At 36.3% G+C, this 21,934-nt stretch overlaps 1 long non-coding RNA gene across 1 annotated transcript; it reads right to left on the bottom strand.

The window, feature by feature from the left end:
• Positions 1-549: 549 nt before the first annotated feature.
• Positions 550-20,046, bottom strand: LOC140512891 (uncharacterized). The gene is made up of 5 exons (XR_011969961.1): positions 19,834-20,046; positions 16,564-16,636; positions 4,228-4,430; positions 3,596-3,722; positions 550-1,206 (listed from the first exon to the last, which is right to left on the bottom strand). It is a non-coding gene; the product is annotated as an uncharacterized lncRNA (long non-coding RNA).
• Positions 20,047-21,934: the final 1,888 nt, after the last annotated feature.

Below are 21,934 nucleotides of genomic sequence, written 5' to 3'. Positions count from 1 at the left end.
GTGGTCTTACTGGGTTGACATATTGTTGAAATATTTAAATGTGTCTGTATTGTTTGCTATACACTCTGACAAAGGGTATCCCTAAACTGTTACATAAGTAACATAAAAAGCAGCACAAACATTTGTAAATAGTCTTCAGTGTCATCAGTGACTTACATATGATAAGTAACACAAAATATATCATAAAGGAAATGTTGTCCAGAAGTGGTGTGGTTATATAGTGAGCAGAGATAATACATGGACAGCCTAAGGGAAATGTTTCCACCTTATTTAGCAGATCTTTTCCTGAGCATCCTAAGAAAGACATGCCCAAGAATGTGGGATGGTATTAGAGAAGTCCACATACTGAGAACTGATTAAGTCTGCATACTGAGCCTGATAAGTGACTCTGGGGATTTATTAAAATATGAAAGACCAATGGTTGCTCACTAGAGATTGCTGGTTTTGTTGATTTGCTTTTTTAAAAAAACATACACACTTATAAGCACTTAATTGGTCCCAAGGATCCTTGGTGGGAATTTCAAGACAAGAGGATGAGGAAAAATCCTGTAAAATATACCCTGGTCCTTTATTTCATGAAAATGTCTCTCACACAAGGGTTATAATTCTTATATTACCTTCTTCACAGATTTGTCATGAGGAATATATTATATAAACCATAAAATTTTATTTCAGTATACTTCATTGTGTTACATCAGTTCTTAGTGAAAGTACATTTACTGATTATCCAGTATATGTGAAATATTGTGGGGGAAAAAAAGGAATAATCCCTGGTCTTAAGAGTTCCCAGTGTTATGGGAGAAAAATAGTCAATACAAATGAAAGTCCTTGAAAGCTCAAATAATAGAAATATATTTAAATCTTATAAGAGCATCTAACCAAGATCTTTGCCATGAGCTATGTATTGTTTGAATATTAAAGTGATAAATAAAAAATAATTTTAATTAGTCCCTTTGGAAAAGTCTTTTAGTTGAAGATATGAATATAAACATCTGTTCACCTTCTTTAAAAAGGAAAAATAGCCTGGAGATGGATGAACACTTATTCAGCCAATTGGGTGAAGGTGGGAGGGTGTCACTTCATGGACAGAGGTGCTCTCCCGGTTCTGAGCACCTCCAAAGCACAGGATGATAGAGCACTGTCATTGTCCTAGCTCATCTGTGGTATTGTCCTTTCCTTAGGCTGTGGGGTGTTGTCATCCAGCATCTGCAGTCATAAGTTGGGCAGAAAGAGGGAGAATGAAAGTTTAAAGATGAGAAGGATGATCTAGAAAGGAGGAAAAATGACTAGCATAAAATAGTCCTATGGCCTCAATAATCCAAATTCATGACGAAGAATGTATTTTCTCCTATGAATAATGCCCTCAAACCATTGTGTAGGACATTATCCATTACCTGGTGCATTCTATTACAAACATTCTGTATGCCAAAGCACTTAAGTGGTTCCATTTTATTTTTGAAAATACTATTTATTTACCAGATCCTTCGTTACCTACAAATCAAGTGACAAGTCTTTGAAATTTATTTTTAAAACATTGTCAAAGGCATAGAGGCTTTTAAAAAACCAACTGCCCTCTTTAAAATATACTAAGAAAAAAGGTAGACATTTAGTGACTAATGAAAACCAAGATGTAGACATATAGCTTTAATTACATAGACATATCATATAAATAAAAATTTAAGTGAGTGTGTATGTTGGAATTTTTTTTAAGTCAGGGATCTATTTGCTTGGTACATAAATAGGATCACAAATGTATTTTTTTTTTCCTACTCTTATGATCCAATCTGCATCTATTCATTCATCCTGCATCTGTTTTTCAGGGTCTCAGCAAGGAGCAACGAGCTAAATTGCAGTCATGGAAATTAGAAGTTTCTCATTTGCTTTTGATGGGACTAAAAAATCTGCCAGGTATGAAACAGAAGAATTTGCTTTCTGAGCACTAGTTTCCCTTAGCTTTAATAACTTCAGCTCTGATTCTCCTGCCCTGCCTTCTCTGACAGAGTCTCTTCCAAGGCAGAAGACAACGCCTAACTCTTCCATTCAGCAGATAACTGAAAGGCAGCATTCCCTTCTTATGATTACTGACAAGAGACAATGAGGCCATTTGGGGTGTCTCCTTTTTTCTCCATTTTTATGTAACTGGGGCAGAGAGCCCACTCATGTAATCTTGAAATTCTGTTTTAGGAAAAGGGCTGCCGATATCTCAACCTTAAAGCTTTGTTTTCTGGCTATCAATGTTTTATCTATTTTTTTCTCTGTTTTTCTTCAGTCTTTCCTTTCCCTTTATATCCCTCTCTCTGACATATTAAAAAGTTCATCTTTGTCTACTCTCCTTTTTTACTTTTTCTTTTAATTCTCCTTCCATTTCCTATGTTTTGCTTTCTTCCATTTCCTAGTGTATACCCTTTGCTATTTGCTACTATCAATCTCTCTACATTTTTCTAAACCCTCATTCTTCCATAAGTCCTTTTACTATACTTTCCTCTACCCAACCACTTGTATTCCACTTCTGTTGGTCATTCCCACACATTCTCTAGAGCTTCATCTCCACACTATGAAATAAGAATTCTTCTAAGATAAATGTTCACTATAAATAACAGGGAAAGTCAAGGGTGTCACCACTTCTAGCACCTTAAATCCTTCCTCCCCACCATGGTGGCTGCTTTCATTTTTGTGGGCTGGTACAGGACAGGAACTTACTCCAGGACTGTATTTATGTGATTTAATTTAATTTAATATTTACTTACATGCTTTCGTTATGGTTTTATACTTAAATATTGGTTTAACCCCAAATCCAAAAGCTCTAACAGGAGTTCTATGTCTAAATAATTTCTTCACAAACAAAGCCATTAAAAAGTAAAATGACCTACAATTCATGTTTTCATGAGAAAAACACATTTAGTGTCTTTTGTCTGATTTTTTTTTTAAGCAAATGATTGGTTGTCATTTCAGGATAAAAAAAATGTCTTGTTGACTAGAAGAGATTTTTATTTCCATTTCAGTGATAAATTTTTCAGTTAAAAAGCTAAAAAAAACCCTGAAGCTATTTCTTAGTTTTTGAATAGCAGCTTCTAATTGTAAACCATCTTACAATCACCTTTACAATTTCATAACCCATTATGTTATCCAGAGAAGTGAAATTCACTCTCAATTCGTTAATCAAAAACGAGTGCTGAGGGAATGAAAATCATATCTTCTAGAAATTTTTCTTTAGTCCAAAATAAAGAACAATGAAATTATCCATCATGGTAAATATAATCCCAAAGCACTACTTTTTTTTGAGTGAAGAAAAAAACTGAGGGACATTATCAGTACTAAGAAACAGGGGCCACTCCAGTCTCAACAAAGTCACTCAGTTTCACAATATTTCTTGATAGTTTCCTCTGAATTAATCTGACTCAGAAGTTCAATGTCATACAAATTTATTTCTCATCAATCTTCCAAATTTTTTTAAAGTTGTGATCAGATCTGAACATAAGAAATTACCAAGTATGTATTGTAATCAAATTAAACAAAACAAAATTAAATGTAACACAATGGGGCAGTTAGGTGGCATAGTGGATAGAGTAGTATTCCTGGAGTCAGGAAGACTTACCTTCTGATTTCAAATCTGGCCTCAGACACTTACTAGCTGTGTGACACCGGGCAAGTCACTTACCCCTGTTTGCCTCAGTATCATCATACATAAAATGAGTTGGAGAAGGAAAACCACTCCAGTATCTCTGCCAAGAAAACCCCAAATGGGGTCATAAATAGTCAGGTATGACTAAAACAACAGAACAAAAACAACACATTCAATAATATACATAATTATTATACATTATATCATAATTAGGTCCTAGAGGGTAAGGGAGATGTTAATTTTCAAATACAAACATCAATCACTTCACTTTTATGCCTACACCTAGTTCATTAAACCCATCTCATTCTCCAAGGGGGCAAAATCCCTGGTCTAATGGGTCTTAGTGTGGAGCTGAGTTTTTCCAGAGCTTAATCTGGCTCATACTGAGCAATAGCTTGGGAGAAAAGAAACTCAGGCCCAAGGGCATCCATTAAGTCACAGCTCAACTATAAAGAAAACAAAATAATAGTTTAGGACTGGGCTTTCAAAGGTAAGCAGATAGACACTTTGGAAATCAGATGGAGAAGTAAAGTGATAACTGTTTAGGGTAGGAAGTCATTTAGACAACTCCTAAATCAGTAACGGGATCATTTGTGTGGTCTTACCTTTTCAACAGGGGTCAACAAGGATGGTCTGGAAGCCATCTGCCTTGAGAGACCTTGCCTTGGAAATTGAGACAATGGGGATGTTGGAATTCTGCACCTACACTTATTTTGCCATAGAAGTAGCTCTTTTTTCCTGGTCGATTTGCTCTGATTCAGTGACGGAAAAGATCAGACTATGGTGATATAGGTCTCCCACTTCTAGGCTGGAAGGAAAGGCAGAAAGAGGAAAGTGAAGCAGTTGGAGGCACCTTGCTTTGGCAGAGAAAGGCTCCAGGGTCTATGAAATTATCACTGACACCACTGAGTTAGAGATTCATTTGAATTAACAGGAAAATGATTATGGGACAATTGAAGAAAAGATTTTGATTTATCAGTGGATATATGATCTCTGATACAAGTAATCTCACTAGTAACAACACATTTGTGAAGTATTATCTTTTGCTATTCTGATCTGTCTTCTAAAAACCCATAACGGAAAATCTATCCAATGACCTCGAAGTCTTCCCTTGGTTCCATTAAGCCAAGCATAGAGTCTGTCATATAGTAGGTACTTAAAAAAATATTTGTTAATTGATTATTACTCAAATTTTGTCAATACAAAATGTTATCCTTTGATTTTCCTAGTTGACTCCCCTGCCTCCTTTTATAGGCACTAAACAGTGTCTTTCATGTAGTAAGTCATCACTGGTAGAGGATGCCTACTGTCACCCACATAAGTCCATTACTCTTTGGTCAGCTTGCATTGTTGATTATTCTGATGCAATATTGCCTATTTTGTAGCCAACTAGCAACACTAGGAGAATAATGTTGAAATTTTAAAATTTATCTCTTATAACAGAGATGATTTGGGGGGCCATTGAAGACATTTCATGATATCCCAAATATGATCCAATCAGGACATTGTTATTCAGTTCTAGGCTCAGCTGATTGGAATAATTCAATAGGCTGCCCAGAGAAGTGCATGCCATAGTTTGGACAATGTGGATTCTTCATTCACTTGGTTTTTCCAGTGGATGTGGTAGATTAGTCTGAGTGACCGGAATGTAATTTAGGAGGTCCTGCAGTATTTGCAGATTCTATAAAACTAGCACAATATAATCTACAAGCTGATTGAAAAAAACCTCATCATTTGCAGACCATTCTGCTTCTATTTGGCCTTTACCAAGGACATCCTCTATGACAATGGAAAACACTTAAATACTTTAAGAGAAGGATGGAAAAGAATGGAAAATATTACAGAGAGTATCATAATAACAAAAGAGGGAAAATATTTTTTGTATCATTTAATATTGAATTATCATATTATTGAGCAAAGTTATCACTGAGGCTGTAACTGTCATGAAATTTTGTATCATCCTTATATATAACATATTACTTATATCTTCTTTCTTAAAGAGAAAGACATTTTACCTGAAGAGAGAATTTAAGACTACATTTATTTCAACAAATGTTTTTTAGAAATTATTTGAAATTTGATATTTTATTTTTTCCAATTACATGTAAAAACAATTTTTACATTTTTTTTAAATTTTGAGTTTCAAATTCTGTCCCTCCCTTCCTCCCCCCACCTCAATGAGATGGCAAGCAATTTTATATAGGTTACACATGTGCAGTCCTATAAAACATACTTCCATATTAGTCATGTTGTACAAGAAAGCACAGATCCCCTCCCCCCAAAAATAAGAAAAATACAGTTCTTTTTTAAAAAAGTATTTTTCAATCTGCATTCAGTCTCCATTCTTCCTCTGGAGATGAGTAACATTTTTCATCATAACTCCTTCAGTACTGTCTCAGTCTTTTGGGGTTTTCTGAAAACATCCTGCTGTCACTTCTTATAATACAATGTTATAGTACAATAGTATTTCATCACAATCATATACCACAGCTTGTTCAACTACTGCCTACTTGATGGGCATCTCCTCAATTTCTAATTCTTTACCACCAAAAAAGAGCTGCTATAAATATTTTTGTACATATAAGTCCTTTTCCTTTTTGTTTGTTTGTTCATTTTTTTAATCTCTTTGGGATACAGACCTAGTAGTGGTATTGCTGGGTCAAAGGGTATGCACAGTTTTATAGTGGTTTGGGCATAATTCCAAATAGCTTTCCAGTATAGTTGACTCAGTTTGCAACTCCACTAACAGCACATTAGTGTCACAAGTTTCCCCTATCCCCTCCAACATTTCAACAAATTCTTTTTTGCGATCAACAAATAATAAACCTAGTAGAGTCATGCATTCTTTATACTTTTTGGTTGTAATTTCTTCCTAACAAAGGACAAGGTCATTTTGAGATATTTTCTTTTTTTTCCAAACATAGTGAAACCATACTGTGATCGAAGGAATTAGACATAGGGATGAGAAGAAGGAAGAGTTAGTTTTGGTGCATCAACAGTTTCAGGGACGGCAAGATAATAGAATCAGGATCCAAAGAGGTCTCAACAGACTATCTTAATGAGATGAAATATAATAAAGATTAATTTTAAGTTTTATGTTCAGGCTAAAAAAAATCAGCTGGATTATTAGAGTGGGAAAAGTTTGGCTAGACAATTACAGTGGAAAAAATTCTGAGAGTTTTAGTGAACACATATACAATAAGTCAATAGTTTGACAAGACAACAACAAAAAAAGAGCTGAGATCTTTTGGCTTCATTATGAGAAACTAATTGTATAAAACAAGGTATATATTGTTCTCTGGAGACTCTGTCCTAGGCAGACCACTTCTAGAGTATTACTTTCAGTTGTGGGAGCCACATTTGAGAAAAGAGCTTGATAAGGTAGAAAGAATCCAAATGACGATGACAAAGATGGTGAATATGAATAGTCAATGACTTGCATCATTTGAGCATTTGTTGAACTGGTTATGGCTTTTATTTTTCTGGAGAAGAAAAGACTTATGGAAAATATAATCTCTTCTCAAGTACTTAAAAAGTTGTCATGTGGGGAAGGGATTAATCTTATTTGTTTGGACCCTGCAACGTCACGTGAGAACAATTGGTGGAAACCACAGAGAAGTTGATTTCAGTTAAGTACAAGGAAAAGCTTCTTACCAATTTGAGATGTCAAAAAATGGAATGAGCTAAACACAGAGTGGTGAATTTCCATAATTGGAGCTCATTAAGCTGAGGAGAGATGTTCACTATTTTGGAGGTATTTTATTTTTAATAATATTTTATTTTTTACAATTATATGTAAAGACAATTTTTAACATTCATTTTTATGAAATTGTCAGTTCCAAATTTTTCTCCCTTGGTCCCTCCCTTCTTCCTAATACGATAAGCAATTTGGTATAGGTTATATATGTGTAATAATAAAACACAATTTTTAGAGGTATTTTTAAGGATATTCCTAATTAGGCATGGATTGGACTAGCTGACCTTTGAAGTCTCTTCCAGTTCTGAAATTTTATTATAATTCATGGGTGGTGACTTTAGAGACTAGTGCTTTCCTTTCCATGGCATACCCACGAGGCTTCCATTCCTTGATAAACACAGCTTACCTCTGGATTCTAAAGAAAATGGACATTTAGAAATGCTGAAATGTTCTATATGGATATAGGAAAAATCACTGTGAGACTCTGGACAAGTCATTTCCTCTCCCTAAATCATATCTAAAAAGTAGAGTGTAGATTATGTGATTTCTCCTGCTCTGAGTTTCTTTGTTCTCTGATTTTAAATAGAGAATTTACCATAAGATTTTATTTTCAGGAGATTATTTGTCTTTTTGTATAGTGGCTCAGTTTTTAATTTTTATTTTAATATGTCCTTTGGGTTTAATTTCACATTACCATTTCACAATGTGGAACATATAATTCAACCAGATATCCATTTTTATGATTACAGAACAATTGTGGTAACTAAAATCTAAACTTGTCAACATGGAAGGGTAAGAAAATGTTTTAGTTTTGGTCCCTAAATTGACTCCTTTTTCAAAGTACCATCAAATTCTAAGGAAGAGATTAGTGAGAGCCAAGCTCAAGCAGTGTGGACCAGCCAAAGGTCATATATAAAAATCCTGGGTGGAGCTGGAAAAAACCTTGTTCTCCTGACTTCCAGTTTAATGTTTTGTTCCTTGACCTTTCTTGCATCCCAGACAGAGCTATCTCTAGGGAGGGTGAGAGCCCAAGGTCCTCCCTGGGGAAGTAAAGGTTCTAGGTCATATTATACTGTGTGTGGCCCACTTCCCTAACATTCTTATATAGCTGCAATCAGGTTAAAACAAACATGAAGGTCTTGAGAAGGGTGTTTAGAAGGAGGAAGAGGTAGTTCCTTCTGCTTTCCCTTAGTGAAACAGGGGACAGGGTCTGGTTTTACACACATTTAAGAGTCTCACAGGTTCAGGGTTTGTTTATTTTGTCTTAACTCCAACTGAAGGAGCCCCTTTCCCCACCAACTGCCTCCCTGACTCACTGTTTGGAATCCATCTAATCAGTCCAATTTTCTATACTCTAGCCACAGCACTGTTTCCAGGTTATCTTTTTTTTCCCCTTCACAGCTAGTTTTCATTATCAATGGATGAGATACATACTGTGATTTTAATTTTTCTAGGTTTTCTCAACAGCTCCACTCTGCAGAGGCTTAGGTGTTGAATTGTGTGCCAAGCAGAATTAAGTATGCATTAGCTGGAGTTCTTTTAGAATCTCAACTTACCAAATTAGCCTGAGGAATCCTGATTTCATGTTTTATTTGAGAGACAGCAACCAAACCAACTCACCTGATAAGCCTGCAGAGCTTCTCCTTTATGGCTCCACAGACCTCAGCCAAGCAACTTTGAGCCAGATATAATAGATGCCTAACACAGAGACCATCTTAACAATGGTATCTTACATACTTCTGAGTTGGTCACATCTGGGCATTGGACTTGTGAGTTCAAAGGTGTCCTTGTAACAATTCACAGTTCCTTATTTTGGACTCTTAAGTCAACAAGTATTTGTGATGTTATCTGAATTCAGAGAAAGAACTGATAAACAGAAGTATGTATAGACTGATTTTGCACATATACACACACATGCATGCACACATATACTCATATATACACATATCTATGTCTAATAGTAGCCATCTTTAGGGTGGGAGAAGGAAAAATTGACATGACAACTTTATTATATATTCTTAAAGGAAGAGCAAATTGTACATAATAGATTTGCAGTTTCATGTGTAATCTTTTTCTATTATTACTATGTTATGGAACTGCTTATTTTATTCCATAAATTAAAAATAAGATAAAAATAAAAAAGAGGGGGAAAAGGTGTTTATGGAGGATGCAAAGAAAAGAAAAAACAGTTCCTGTTTTCAAGGAAATCTAACTAGGGAGATGGCATGCAAATAACTGGGTAAATAACATTGATGCGGAATAAATTGGGGAGCGTCCTTGAGGGGAGGTATTAACATTAAGAAGGTCTGGAAAATGTTCTTATAAAAGGTGATGCTTTAGCTGAAAACTGAAGGGAGACAGGAGCAGAGAAGGGGAAAGATCCAATAAAAACACATGGAGGTGGGAAATGGGGTATCTTAGGTCACTTTTACTGAATCAGGGGGTTATCTGGAGCATAATTAAGTGGAAGAAGACTGGAAAGAAGAAGCCAGGTTATGAAAAGCTTTAAAGATCAAATAGGATTTTATATTTGATCCAGAAGGCAAGAATGTGGACTGGAGTAAGTAAAGACTTGAAGCAGGGAGACAGACCAATCGGGGGCTACTGCAATAGTCCAGGTGTGAAGAGATGAGGGCATGGACTAAGGTGGCAGCATTGTTGGAAGAGAGAAAAATAAAGAAACTTGTATTTAAACTCTATAAATCAGACTTTTAAAGTTTTATTTTCTTATATTTTTTCTCTCTAAAAGTCTATAGGTTAAAGATGTGACCTAAAGTTCATTTTCCAATGAGAAACACAATTTGGCTTTCAGTCCTGTTATGGTTACTGGTCAGATAGCATGTGATTCTGTTATTGAAGGGCTGCAGAATGGTTTACAGATGTTTCTGCTAAAACAGATACCTCTGGAATTATTTGAATTGAGAGTAATTCTGTTTTCCTGAGTTGGATTGACTGGGGAGCCCCTGTTTGTAATTAAGGATAGTGCCTAGAATTAGAGGATAATAACATTACTTTCAATTTGTATGAGGTGGTCATGGGGAGAAGGGACATTTCAGACAGTAACCATTGGCCAACATCACAGGACTCAATGTTGCTTTGTCCTGGATGCAATCCTGGAGGTTCCCCAAGAAGGAAGAGTCACCAGATTATTTTGGTTTAATAGATCCAGAAATTCATACTCCTGCTTGGCAAGCTGTATGGAAGAACAGATATGTTCATTAGAAGACTACTTATGGTTAAAAAGTATATACATATATATATCAACAGACCAGAGCTGCATGTATCATTCACCAATTCTAAATAACTAAACAGAATATAATCCAAAAAGTGACTTTTGGTTGGGGTAAGGGGTAAAATTTTTAAAAGATATCTAATAAGGGGAAACTGGTTATCTCCTGAAGCAGCCCATTATGCTTTCAGATAACCCTTATTGTTAGGATATTTTTCTTTTATTGAACTAAACCTGTCTTTCTGCAGCTCCTACCTGCAGACTAGGATGGACTAGGCCCATCTTCTGGGGTCAAGCAAAATGAACAAAACTTAATATGACCATTCAGATTTACACGTATACTTTGTGTTCCCAAGGCTCATCAGAGCACCACACATACATATATATATACATATATATATATAAAATATACACACACATACATACACACACATATAGTAAGCACGTAATAAATGCTTGTTGGATTGGACTGGAAGACAAATCAGGGCATTCCTATTATCTCTGCTAAAAGAAATCTTCCAAAAAATGTTTCATAGTAGAATTATTTTAAACAATGAGCTCTCCTAATGCCTTTAAAATATGTTTCTATTTATAAAAAATAAATCGACATGGAATTATTACAGAATATGTCTTTTGTACCCACCTATGATGACCAGTTTTCTTGGAGCTTTTGATTCCAGGAATGTCACAATGATTTTCCTAGGATTCTCTTCTTGGAGTGAACCAAAAGTCCAATTAAAAAGATAGCTTTAGAATAATACATTCTCCTCATCTTTCCAATGGAGACTTCCTGGTTGGCTCTAATAGAGGTGATCTAATCTATAGTCTCACTCCCTAATCTAAGTTCACTTTCAGGTCAGATGTTCCTAGTTTATTCTGGAAATGATGATTTCATTGCCTTCAAGGGAGCCTTCAAACACTTCCTTCAAAGAGCTGCTATTGGGCATTTGCTACTAAGGTTTAGTTTTTTTCCATTTCTTAAATATATTATTCCCCTGTTAAGGTTGTTTCTCTTTCCTGGACTATTGATTGATCTTGGACTTGATTGTAGCCAAAAGATTAAGTAAGCACGTCTTTTCTAAAGACTTTCCTATGGACATATTTAATTAATCTGCTTTCTAAAGAAGTTGGGGAAAAGGAGGTCAAGCCAAAAGATATTTTTTCCAGGTCTTCCCCTATTTTTGGAAGATCACATAAAAGATGCTTCTGAACTCATAATTTTGGTGTCCACAAAAAGTTTGGTGCCAATGTTTGGGTTACCTTTTTATTTTTGGACAAATAAAAGATATTGTAGTGCAGTGGATAGATAACCAATCTTAAAGTCAAGAATGACTTGGCTTCTAGTTCTGCTATTGATACCTAATAGGTGTGTGCCCAAGTCACTTGACTGTTCAGTGCCCTGAGAAAACTTTTTAAGACTATGAGATACAGATGAGTTGACAATCTGAATTAATGGAAAGCATTTCTATCCCAGGAATTTCTTGCGCTGACAAAATCACAGGTTTCCACCAAAACAAAAACAAAATAAAACAGACAAAAAACACACACAACCAAAACAAATCTTTTTTTTTTTAAACTAAATGCTTACTATTAGTTATAACCTGTTTTGTTTTGTTTTTCATATTCTGGACCTAAGGTCTACACTGATTCACATGACTGATAACTTATTTCATTTTTCCTGTTAATAATAAACTATTATCTATTTGTCAGAGATCCCTGCCAAGAGCTTTTTCTCTCCAAATTGCTTTATAGTTATTATCTAATCTTTACAAAACCCTGAAGGAAGTTTCCTCATTTAACAGATAGTAAATAATTAAGGAATAGAGGGTTAAGAAACCTGCTCAAGGTAACAAGTCATCCAGTGCTAGGCTCACAAGTAAAAACTGAGTTCTCCTAATTCTGTCTTCAGTGTCCTCTTCTCTACATTCTCTCCCACCCCCCATAATCTTCACGTCTCATCTCTTTAGGAAAATTGAAGATGTTCACTTAAAATAACCCAATGTCCTCTTCTCTACATTATCTGCCACCCCACCATAATCTTCACGTCTCATCTCTTTAGGAAAATTGAAGATGTTCATTTAAAACAACCCTTCTTTCCAAGGTTGCCATGAGAATCAACTGAGTGAATTTTTTTTTGGACTAGACTTGTGATTCCAGGTGAAGAATCTGACTGTGGAAACTATTTCTACCAATGCAAATCAACACCTGCTCTGCAACTTATAGAAGCTGTGTGGGGACATTGAGAAATTAATTTGATTTTCTAAGGGTAAAGGCAATGTGTGTCAGGGGTGGGACTCAAACCTGAGTTTTCCTTACTCAAATGTCACTTCTCTAGTCATTATGCATTATGCCTTTTGAGGGAATGCCTATAAAGGTTGCATGTATGTGTGTGTGTGTGTGTGTGTGTGTGTGTGTTCTATTTTTTGCAAAGTTAAAAGCACATATATGGTGTTTATTAATATACTTAGACCTTTTATATACTGATAAAAATAGGGGTGCTCACCCAATCTGACACTAAGTCAAAAATCAAACCAATAGTACTTTAATTGGAAATAAAATAAAATCCAAAAAATGCTAGAGAAATATTTTTCACTATTTCCATAAAAGAAAATCTAAAAATGCTCACCAACACCTCTATATTTTAAAATAATATGTTACAAATAGTTCTGAATGTTATTCCATTGGATTTAGAATCTGTCTCTGTTGACAGAAAATCAAGGCTTGAAATACATGCGCGCACTTTAGCTGGGTGTTGTTCACATGGCATTGCAGTGAATAATAGGTCCCACTCTACCTATGTAATGAAAAAAGCTGAAAACTGGTCTACAAGGGTTGTGGTTAGCTCAGTGCTAGGCACATAGTAGGTGACTGATAAATGATCGTTGACTTGATTTGACTTGGCCACACTAGTTAGTAATGAAAAGTTACCCAAGAAGGCTGCTTTCCAGATTAGTGAATCCCCAGCCCAAGTCACCATATCATGAGGGACTTCAGAAGTATTCTTTTCACTTCTGGCTCATTTCTGTTCTCCATACTTTTCCACCTCCACAACAATAGGCTTGTTCCTACCTGGGTAGGCTCTCCTATTTCCCACCTTCCAGTTCCCCTTTCTATCTTGCCTTCTTTCATTAGAATATAAATTTTCCTTACAGTAAGGACTATTTGTCTACATTTGTATTCTCAGTGCTCAGTATATATACTGCCTGGCACATTTGTCATTGTTCAGTCACTTCAATCATGTTCAATTCTTCATGACCTCATTGGAGGTTTTCTGGGCAAAGATACTGGAGGAGTTTGCCATTTCTTTCTCCTCATTTTACAAATGAGGAAACTGAGGCAAACACGATTAAGCAACTTGCTCAGGATCACAGAGTTACTAAGTGTCTGAGGCTACATTTGAACTCAGGTCTTTCTGATTCCAGATCTGGCTCTCTACCCACAGGGCCATCTAGCTACCCTCCCTGGCATATAACAAGCACTTAATAAAATTCTCTCTCTGTGTCTCTTTGTCTCTCCCTCTTTCCTAACTAGAATTAGAGTAAGTTGATATCAAAGTAGGCCAATTGCTATGTCAAATGGAGATAGTACTCAGATATTGGAGTCTGCCTTCTAGCTGATATCCTAGTCCCAGATCTCCTCTTACATACAGTGTCAGATTTTAAATATTTTTACCTTGTATCAAATAATAATATTATCAAATAATTATATTAGTAAAATATTCCATTTACCTAATAATTTTATTTGCATAGTGTTTTCATTGTTGACAATATCATATTTATGTGAATTAGAACGTGTACCTATTTTCTTTTTTATTTTGTTTGACGATAATTTATTATTTATTTATGATGTCTCAATTTACTATTTATTTTTAGCGCTTTTTTTCTTTTTAAATTTTGAATTCCAAATTCTCTTTCTCCCTCCTACCCCCTCCCCAACCCACTGAGAAGGCAAGCAGTGTGTGAGATCATGCAAAGCACATTTCTATATTAGCCATATTTTTTTTAAAAAGCAAGAAAAATAACATATACTTTAATTTGCACTCGGACTTCCTCAGTTCCCTCTCTGGACGTGGATTACATTCTTTCACGATGAGTCCTTTGGAATTGTCTTGGTTAGTTGTATTGATCAGAATAGCCAAGTCTTTCATACTTGGTCATCATTACAACATTGTTGCGACTGTACACAAGAATCGCTAGTGTTCTTCTCTCCTTTGGTACTGTGACCAGGGCCCCTGCTCCCTTGTGACCCACCACCAGCGCTCTCTTGTGTTCTGAAATTGTGACCAAAAACTGCATATGAGCAATGGAGCTGCCAATCAGTGCCAAATGAGCAGTTGTACAACCTTCTCAGGAAGAGAGACTGGGCTGAGAACTTTGTGCAACTCTGCCTCCCTGCAATTCAATTTATACATAAGTTAAGACATCACCTGTGATGTCATTGGTCCCCTTTCAACAATAATGTCTCTGGCTGAGAATAGAAGCTGCTGAGGAGGCTCCAAAGAGCCTTCCATCAGACCTCCACCCTGGTGTTACACACTTCTCCTGTCTACCTCTTAAGTTTTCTTAGGCTGGAAAAATATCTCACCCAATTTGTGTTGGCTCTGCCACTCCAAGATTTGATTCTAGGAATTATTTTAAAGTTATAAGGAGGTGAATGTTGGGAGAGTTCAGCTGAGTAACTGCCCCTTATCTGCCATTTTGGCTCCCCCCAATTTACAAAGAGGAAAAAATCAGTAAAAATTGTTTAGAGGAAATAGTACTGGCTGGGAGATCTGGGTATAAATCCTCCTCTGATTCTTATTAGCTTTGTGACCATAGATGGGTCACAACTTCTTGGAATAATCGTTTCCTTATCTGGAAAATGTGTATGAAATACTAGTACTAGAAACAGAAATTTCACAGGATTGTTAGAAGGAAATCATGTCAAACATCTTAAAAGCACTGTATGTATGTGTGTGTCTGTATACATACACACATATGTGAATATATACATATACATACATCCATATACATGCTAGTTATTCTATAAATATACTTTGTTATATCATCATTGTTTTCATTTATCTCATAGTTCCAGTCTCATTTTTCTGTTTTCTAAGGGAACCAGTAACAGGGAGGCTATTGTTCCAGGGTGTTCAGAGTGATGGTGGCAGAGGAAGAAATCAAATACAAAAACCTGTGCCCCAACAACCACTATTGTGTCACGAAATCCTTGGTGTGCCAGAAATATTCCATGACTGCCAAGGCAACTTGCCAAACTTCTCAGCAAACTGTCTGGAAGAGTGACGAGAATGGCCTGCTAGTTTTCTTTTTTTGGATCAGTCCAGATTTTAAACAGACCTTCTCCAAAAACCTTTCATACCAGAATTTTGGTGTGTTTAACAGTCTAATGGCTATACTGTTGTTGAGTCATTTCAGTCATGTCTGACTCTTCGTGACCCCATTTGGGGTTTTCTTGGCAAAGATAATGGAATGATTCACCATTTCCTTCTCCAGCTCGTTTTAAGGATAAGGAAACTGAGGCAAATGAAGTTAACTGACTTCTCCAGGGTCATATAGTTAGTGTTTGAGGCCAGATTTGAACTCAGAAAGAGGAGTCTTCCTGATTTCAGGCCTGGCACTCTATCTACTATGCCACCTAGCTGCCCTTCTAATGACCATGGCACATTCTATTTTTACCTTTTAAACATCCTTGTGAAGAATGAAAGTTATCATTCCCATTTTATGGAAGAGGAAACAGAGGCATTAGTATATTAGATGAAATCTCCAAAGTCACTGGACTAGAATCCCCAATTGCTATTACCCAAGTCAAGTTGAGAAGCATTTGTTAAATGCTTACTATGTGCTAGGTTCTACACTTAGTATTGGGAATACAAATCCCCCCCCCCCCAAAAAAAAAAGATATTTCTTGCCCAGAAGAATTTAAGATTCTGGTAGGGAAATACAATACTTAAAAGAAGGCACAAAGGGGAGAGGGAGAGGAAGGAGGATTAAAGAATGAGCATAAGGAACTCACTTATCAGAGGAAGGGCCATACAGCCAGAAGCATCTTCCAGGGAAATGGAGAAGTCAGAAGAATCAGAGCAGAACTGGAAAGGAAGAAGTAGGAATGATTGCCTGGGCACTTCCTCCCAGTGGAGGTTCTGGGAAGAACTCACACATTGGAGGAAACATGGAAGTCAGAGCACCCAAGTTCAAATTCCACCTGGGATACTTATGATCTTGTGAGGGTAAGTTAATTATCACCACTCCCACCCCCCACCTCTATTTCCTCATATTTAAAATGGAGTTGGACTGAGTAGTATACAAGATCCTTTCTATTTCTATGGCTCTCTCTTCTCCACTGTTCAACAAGTTTTCTTTTTGCCCCAGGCCTCTAGCATAAACTTTGTGCTAAATTGATGGAATTTTCCATAGTCTGAACAGAAGGATGTAGGAAAATAATTAAAGGTGATTATTTTTGTATCTCTATGTAAAATTCAAGGTGAAATACTGGGTAGAGAAGGGCAGTGAGATGTTGCAGTAGATAGAATGCTTGGCCTGGAGTCATGAAGACTCATGGGGCTGCAGACACTTGTTAGTTGTGTGACCCTGGGCAAGTCACTTAATCCCGTTTTCCTCAGTTTCTTCATGTGCAAAATGAGCAAGAGAAGCAAATGGCAAATCACTCCAATATCTTTGCCAAGAAACCTCAAATGAGGTCATGAAAAATTGGACAAGACTGAAACAGCCAAACAACAACACATCAGTGAATAGAGAACTGGTCTTAGAATCAGGGAGCCCTGGGTTCAAATCCTGCCTCTACCCACAAGGGTCATATAACCATGGGCATCCCCTCTTAGTGCATCCCCCAGGTATCTCTCAAAGTAATAAGACGAATAAATCTCCATGCCATTAAAAGACCACAAGCAATCTGTTAGATCCTACCTACTTTCTGGGGCATCTCTTGGCTGAAATCAGAGACACAGTTCAACTGCTCAAATGTTAAATAGCTATGAGATTTGTATGCCAGAGGCATTCCCTGTATTCCCAGGTATTGCCACCACTCTCAGGTTTCCTTCAGCTATGTTCTCCAAATCATCCATTTCACTATCTGTAGTCCTCATCACTTTGAAAATGTGGAAACAATAAACTAAAAATAATTTTGCAAGTTCATAATTATTATTTTCCCATGTAGCTGAACACATAACATCCCCTTGCTTTAGCAATAATTTAGGCAATTATTTATATCCTTGCCCTAGACAGACTAACCTTCCTTTGCTGGTTAATCTATCTTTTTTCTTTCTTTTTTCTCTTTCTCTTTTTCCTTTTTAGAAATTTCACTAGTCTTTTTGCCTGTGGCAATTAGCAATCTAGTCGATCAGTTACCATGCTGCAGTTATTGATTAAGCTACTATTTTATTTTCCTTATATCCAGAGACAAAACTAATAAATTTTTATATCTGGGGCAAGTGACAGCAGCGGAGAGTGATAGATTGAGGGTAGCCACCAGGAAGCATGCACCAGGACCTCATGGGACTTTTATGCTGCAGAAGGAAAAGGAAGCATCCCCAAGATGAGGCTACCCCAGCCACTGGAACAGTACTCTTTTCATCCTCTAATTTTCCTTTATTTGGGCAAAACCCCGGTCACCCTGTCCTAGTTACAGCTTTGTTTATGTCTTTGAACAACATGACCCCTTTTAAATTAGCCCTGCTTGCATCATGAACAATAACCCTAATTTGTGGAATGTGGAAGATTGCTTCAGTTATATTTACTAAGATCCTCAGAAGCACTGACACCTATGCTTTGCCTGAGAATTGCAGAAATTGTTACCATCAGTAAGTCTTTTTTATTTGGTAAAATCCATTCTTTGGTTAAGATTAAATCCCAGAGTTGTTGTCCTTGAGGGTCTCTTGTTTAGGAGACACTTTTTTCCCCAGACTTACGGTCTTTTCAGGAGAACACAGGGCTGAGAATTCAGTCATATCTCTATCCGTGCATCTTTTTACCTTTTTTTTCCCTTAAGACATGTTCACAAATGTTCTAGTATCAGACTGAAGTTCGAGAGAATAAAGTCAGTTTCATTCCTGTCTCTCTCCCCAAAGATTTCAGCTTCTCTATATACTGAGTCTATGGTTAGGAAAATTAAGAATGTTGCTGTTCTGATAACAAATTTTATATATATATATATATATATATATATACACACATATATGTATATATACACATATACATACATATATGTAGATATATGTGTACATATATACTCATAAATACATATACTGTAAATTATATATATGTACATGTACACATATACATATATATTCCTTCAAATTCCTGGTTGTTCTTATACCATTTATTTGTCATATAAATAGTCAACACCTGAAAAAAAGGATATTTTAGAATAGTCATAGGTAAACAAGAGAATTTGCCTACAAGCACATTCTCATAGGTTATGATTATATAAAGAAATATATGCAGTTTTGAAATACGAAATCTCAGTTAACCAGAAAAACAACAAATTAGAGACCCTTTCCTGCCCACCCCACCCCCATTTCTATGCTAATTTTAGAGGTCTGTGTTAAGGAAAAAATCATTTCATATGAGGTGTCTGTTGAAAAGAAATTTCCAGGTTATGATCTGGGATACATTCAGATAAACGGTGTTTACATTCTATTGGTAGATACGCACATAGATGAATAAATCTACAGTGATTACGTTACTAAGTTTTGGAACGATAACCAGAGAAAGAAGGCATATCAAAATATCAACGTATCAAAAAAGAATCAGACATTATTTGCCAAAGTATACTTAGAAAGGTCAAACCAAAGTTTACAAGTACCTTTTGGAGAATTTAAACAAAACAAAGAAAGAGTTTCTATTTAACCCTCAGTTAAAACCAGAATTGTCCCACCACTGATACATACTGGCTGTGTGACCCACCTCAGACACATACTGGCTGTGCGACCCACCTCAGACACATATATAACCCTGGGCAAATTATTTAACTTTTCTCTTTTCTAGGTAATAATTCGAGATTCCAAAATGGAGAGAAAGCACTGACCTACACTGATAGATGGAATTCCAGCGCCTAGAACCCCACTATATGACTGAAGTCACAAATCTGCTCTCTATCCTTTTCCCCAGCTCTTATCTCACATGAGAGTAACTTAATTCCTTGAGTCTTTCAGTCGCTCAAGAATTTACTAAACATTTTCTATAACCTTCTCTGACTCATGGATTGTCACAAACCTAAGAAACAAGTTGTTTTTGTCTTGGCTTATTGAAATGCTTGTGTACTGACCAAGATAGGATGAACGGAATCTCTCCCAGCACTGATCCTTTTCTTTCTTTAAGACTATGGGAAATGGGGAGAAACGGTAGCTTCCCAAGAGCAGAGTTTGCCCGTTCCCCCCAAATCTGATTGGACACTTCCCTGGGTTCTCCAACCATCAGGGAACAATGGAACCCATTCTACATACTAGTAACACCAAGGCTGCTGCTGAGTCCTCATGTGTCTTCTCTACTGGAGGAATCTACTTTTCAAAGGACTCCTTTTAGGAATGTGGTATCCTGTTCCTTTGTGACCTCAGTTTTAGGTGCTAAGAGGTATTTCACCAGCAGACTACTTAGAAAACCGAAGATTCCATTAGAGAATGCTATAAACTCCTTAGGGAAAGGACTGTAGTATTTTTTTTTTCGATCCTTGGATCCCCCAAACCAACTATGATCCCTTAACACATGCTTGATGTTTATTGAACTAAATTGTCATATGCCTGTCTCAAAGGATGGTTTCTTCCACCTCCAAACAAGAGTCATCAGTTGGCAAGTGTTAATGCTGAATTTGTTTCTGGATCATCATCTGTTTTTAAAAGTTGTTATTCTTTCCTTAATTTCATTTGGCAGAAAATAATACCATCATTATATCAATAATGCTTGGCACTAACAATACGTTTCACCATGGAATCAAAGGGAGATTAGTAAGATCAACATATGCATTTAGAGAAAGGCAGTAGGAACTTTTCGAAAATCCTTTGGTTGGGTCTTCAGTTCTCAAAAGCTTCCATTCCCCTAGATTTAGTCTGAGGACATCATTCTGTAGTGAATATTGAGTCACTGGGAATGATGTTATTCTGAATCTTACTCCACTGGTCAGATCAGGATTCTGCCACCACTCAAGTCTCCCTTGGCAGAGCTCAGCTGGATGTCACTTTCACAGGGTTCTTGGCCTTTCTTGCCAAGGGCTCAGAAGTTTCTCCCAGTTCCTGTACCTGCACAGTCACGCAATGTCTTTTTTCAAAAGGGGGGTAAAAAAGAAAGAAAAGAGCTGGAAAAAAACAAACAGTTGATATTGATCTAAGCTCACTACAAAGGAGAGTAATTAAAGGGCTGATCATTATTTCTCTAATGCAAGTTTTAATCGCCCCCACAATAAATTCCCCACCCTGATTATCCCCACTATACTCAGAAATTTGATCTATTGTGTTCCAAGTTTCATTTAGTATCATTCTGCTGTATTACCTCATGAGTATGTGTAAGACAGCTTTTCAAGGGCTTTCTTTTAAGAACTTCTGCCTTTGGTCAAGACTTACTTAGAAATAAAACCCTATGAGGTTAGAGCTATTGAAATTATAAGGGGAAAAAAAGGCTACAGAACAGTGTCAAAAAAGAAGTAGATTTAAATTAAACAATAATCTAGTGTGTGTGTGTGTGTGTGTGTGTGTGTGTGTGTGTGGTATCTATATGCTATCTACCTATAGATATAGATAGATATACCACATTAACTATAAAAGAGAGGGTACTAAGTTTTTCAAACTAGGCCATAGACTTAAAGATTTTCTAAATCCTAATAGTAGAATTAAAGTTAGGAACATTTCAAACCCCAATTAAAAGGAGTTTAGTTGTGCTTTAAAACAAATCTCCTTTAGGCCATATTCTTAATTATGGAAAAGCTGAGAGGAAAAACAAGGATAAATTGTTGTGATTGCCACATTTATTTAACATCTATTGGATTCTCTACTGAACATTGAGATAGCACAGTTCAGTACCCTGAAACAATGGTACTTGAGGAAAATTATAATGAAGTTCTTATTTGCATTCATTCTCCAATTTTTTTTTTTTTTTTGGCGAATAGGCTTGTCTTTTTCCTGGCTCTGCTTTGTTATCAAGAACTGGGAAGTCTATCTACTCTCTTCTGTTTCAGGCATATTTCCCTTCTCCTAACTTAGATTTCAAGATAACCAACTACAGGAGATCACGACTTACATCTATCGTTATATCTCCAGAACTTGGCATAGTCTTCTGAACACAATCAGTGTTGACAGTGTACTAAGAACAGAAAACAATACGACCCCCTCCATTAAAATGTTATTTGTCAAAATGGGATTCCCACTCTTATACTGTAG

This window comes from Notamacropus eugenii, chromosome 6 (genome assembly GCF_028372415.1).
Source record: "Notamacropus eugenii isolate mMacEug1 chromosome 6, mMacEug1.pri_v2, whole genome shotgun sequence".
NCBI lineage: Eukaryota > Metazoa > Chordata > Mammalia > Diprotodontia > Macropodidae > Notamacropus > Notamacropus eugenii.
Note: the sequence above shows the minus strand (reverse complement) of the source record. Positions and strands in the feature narration are given on the sequence as shown.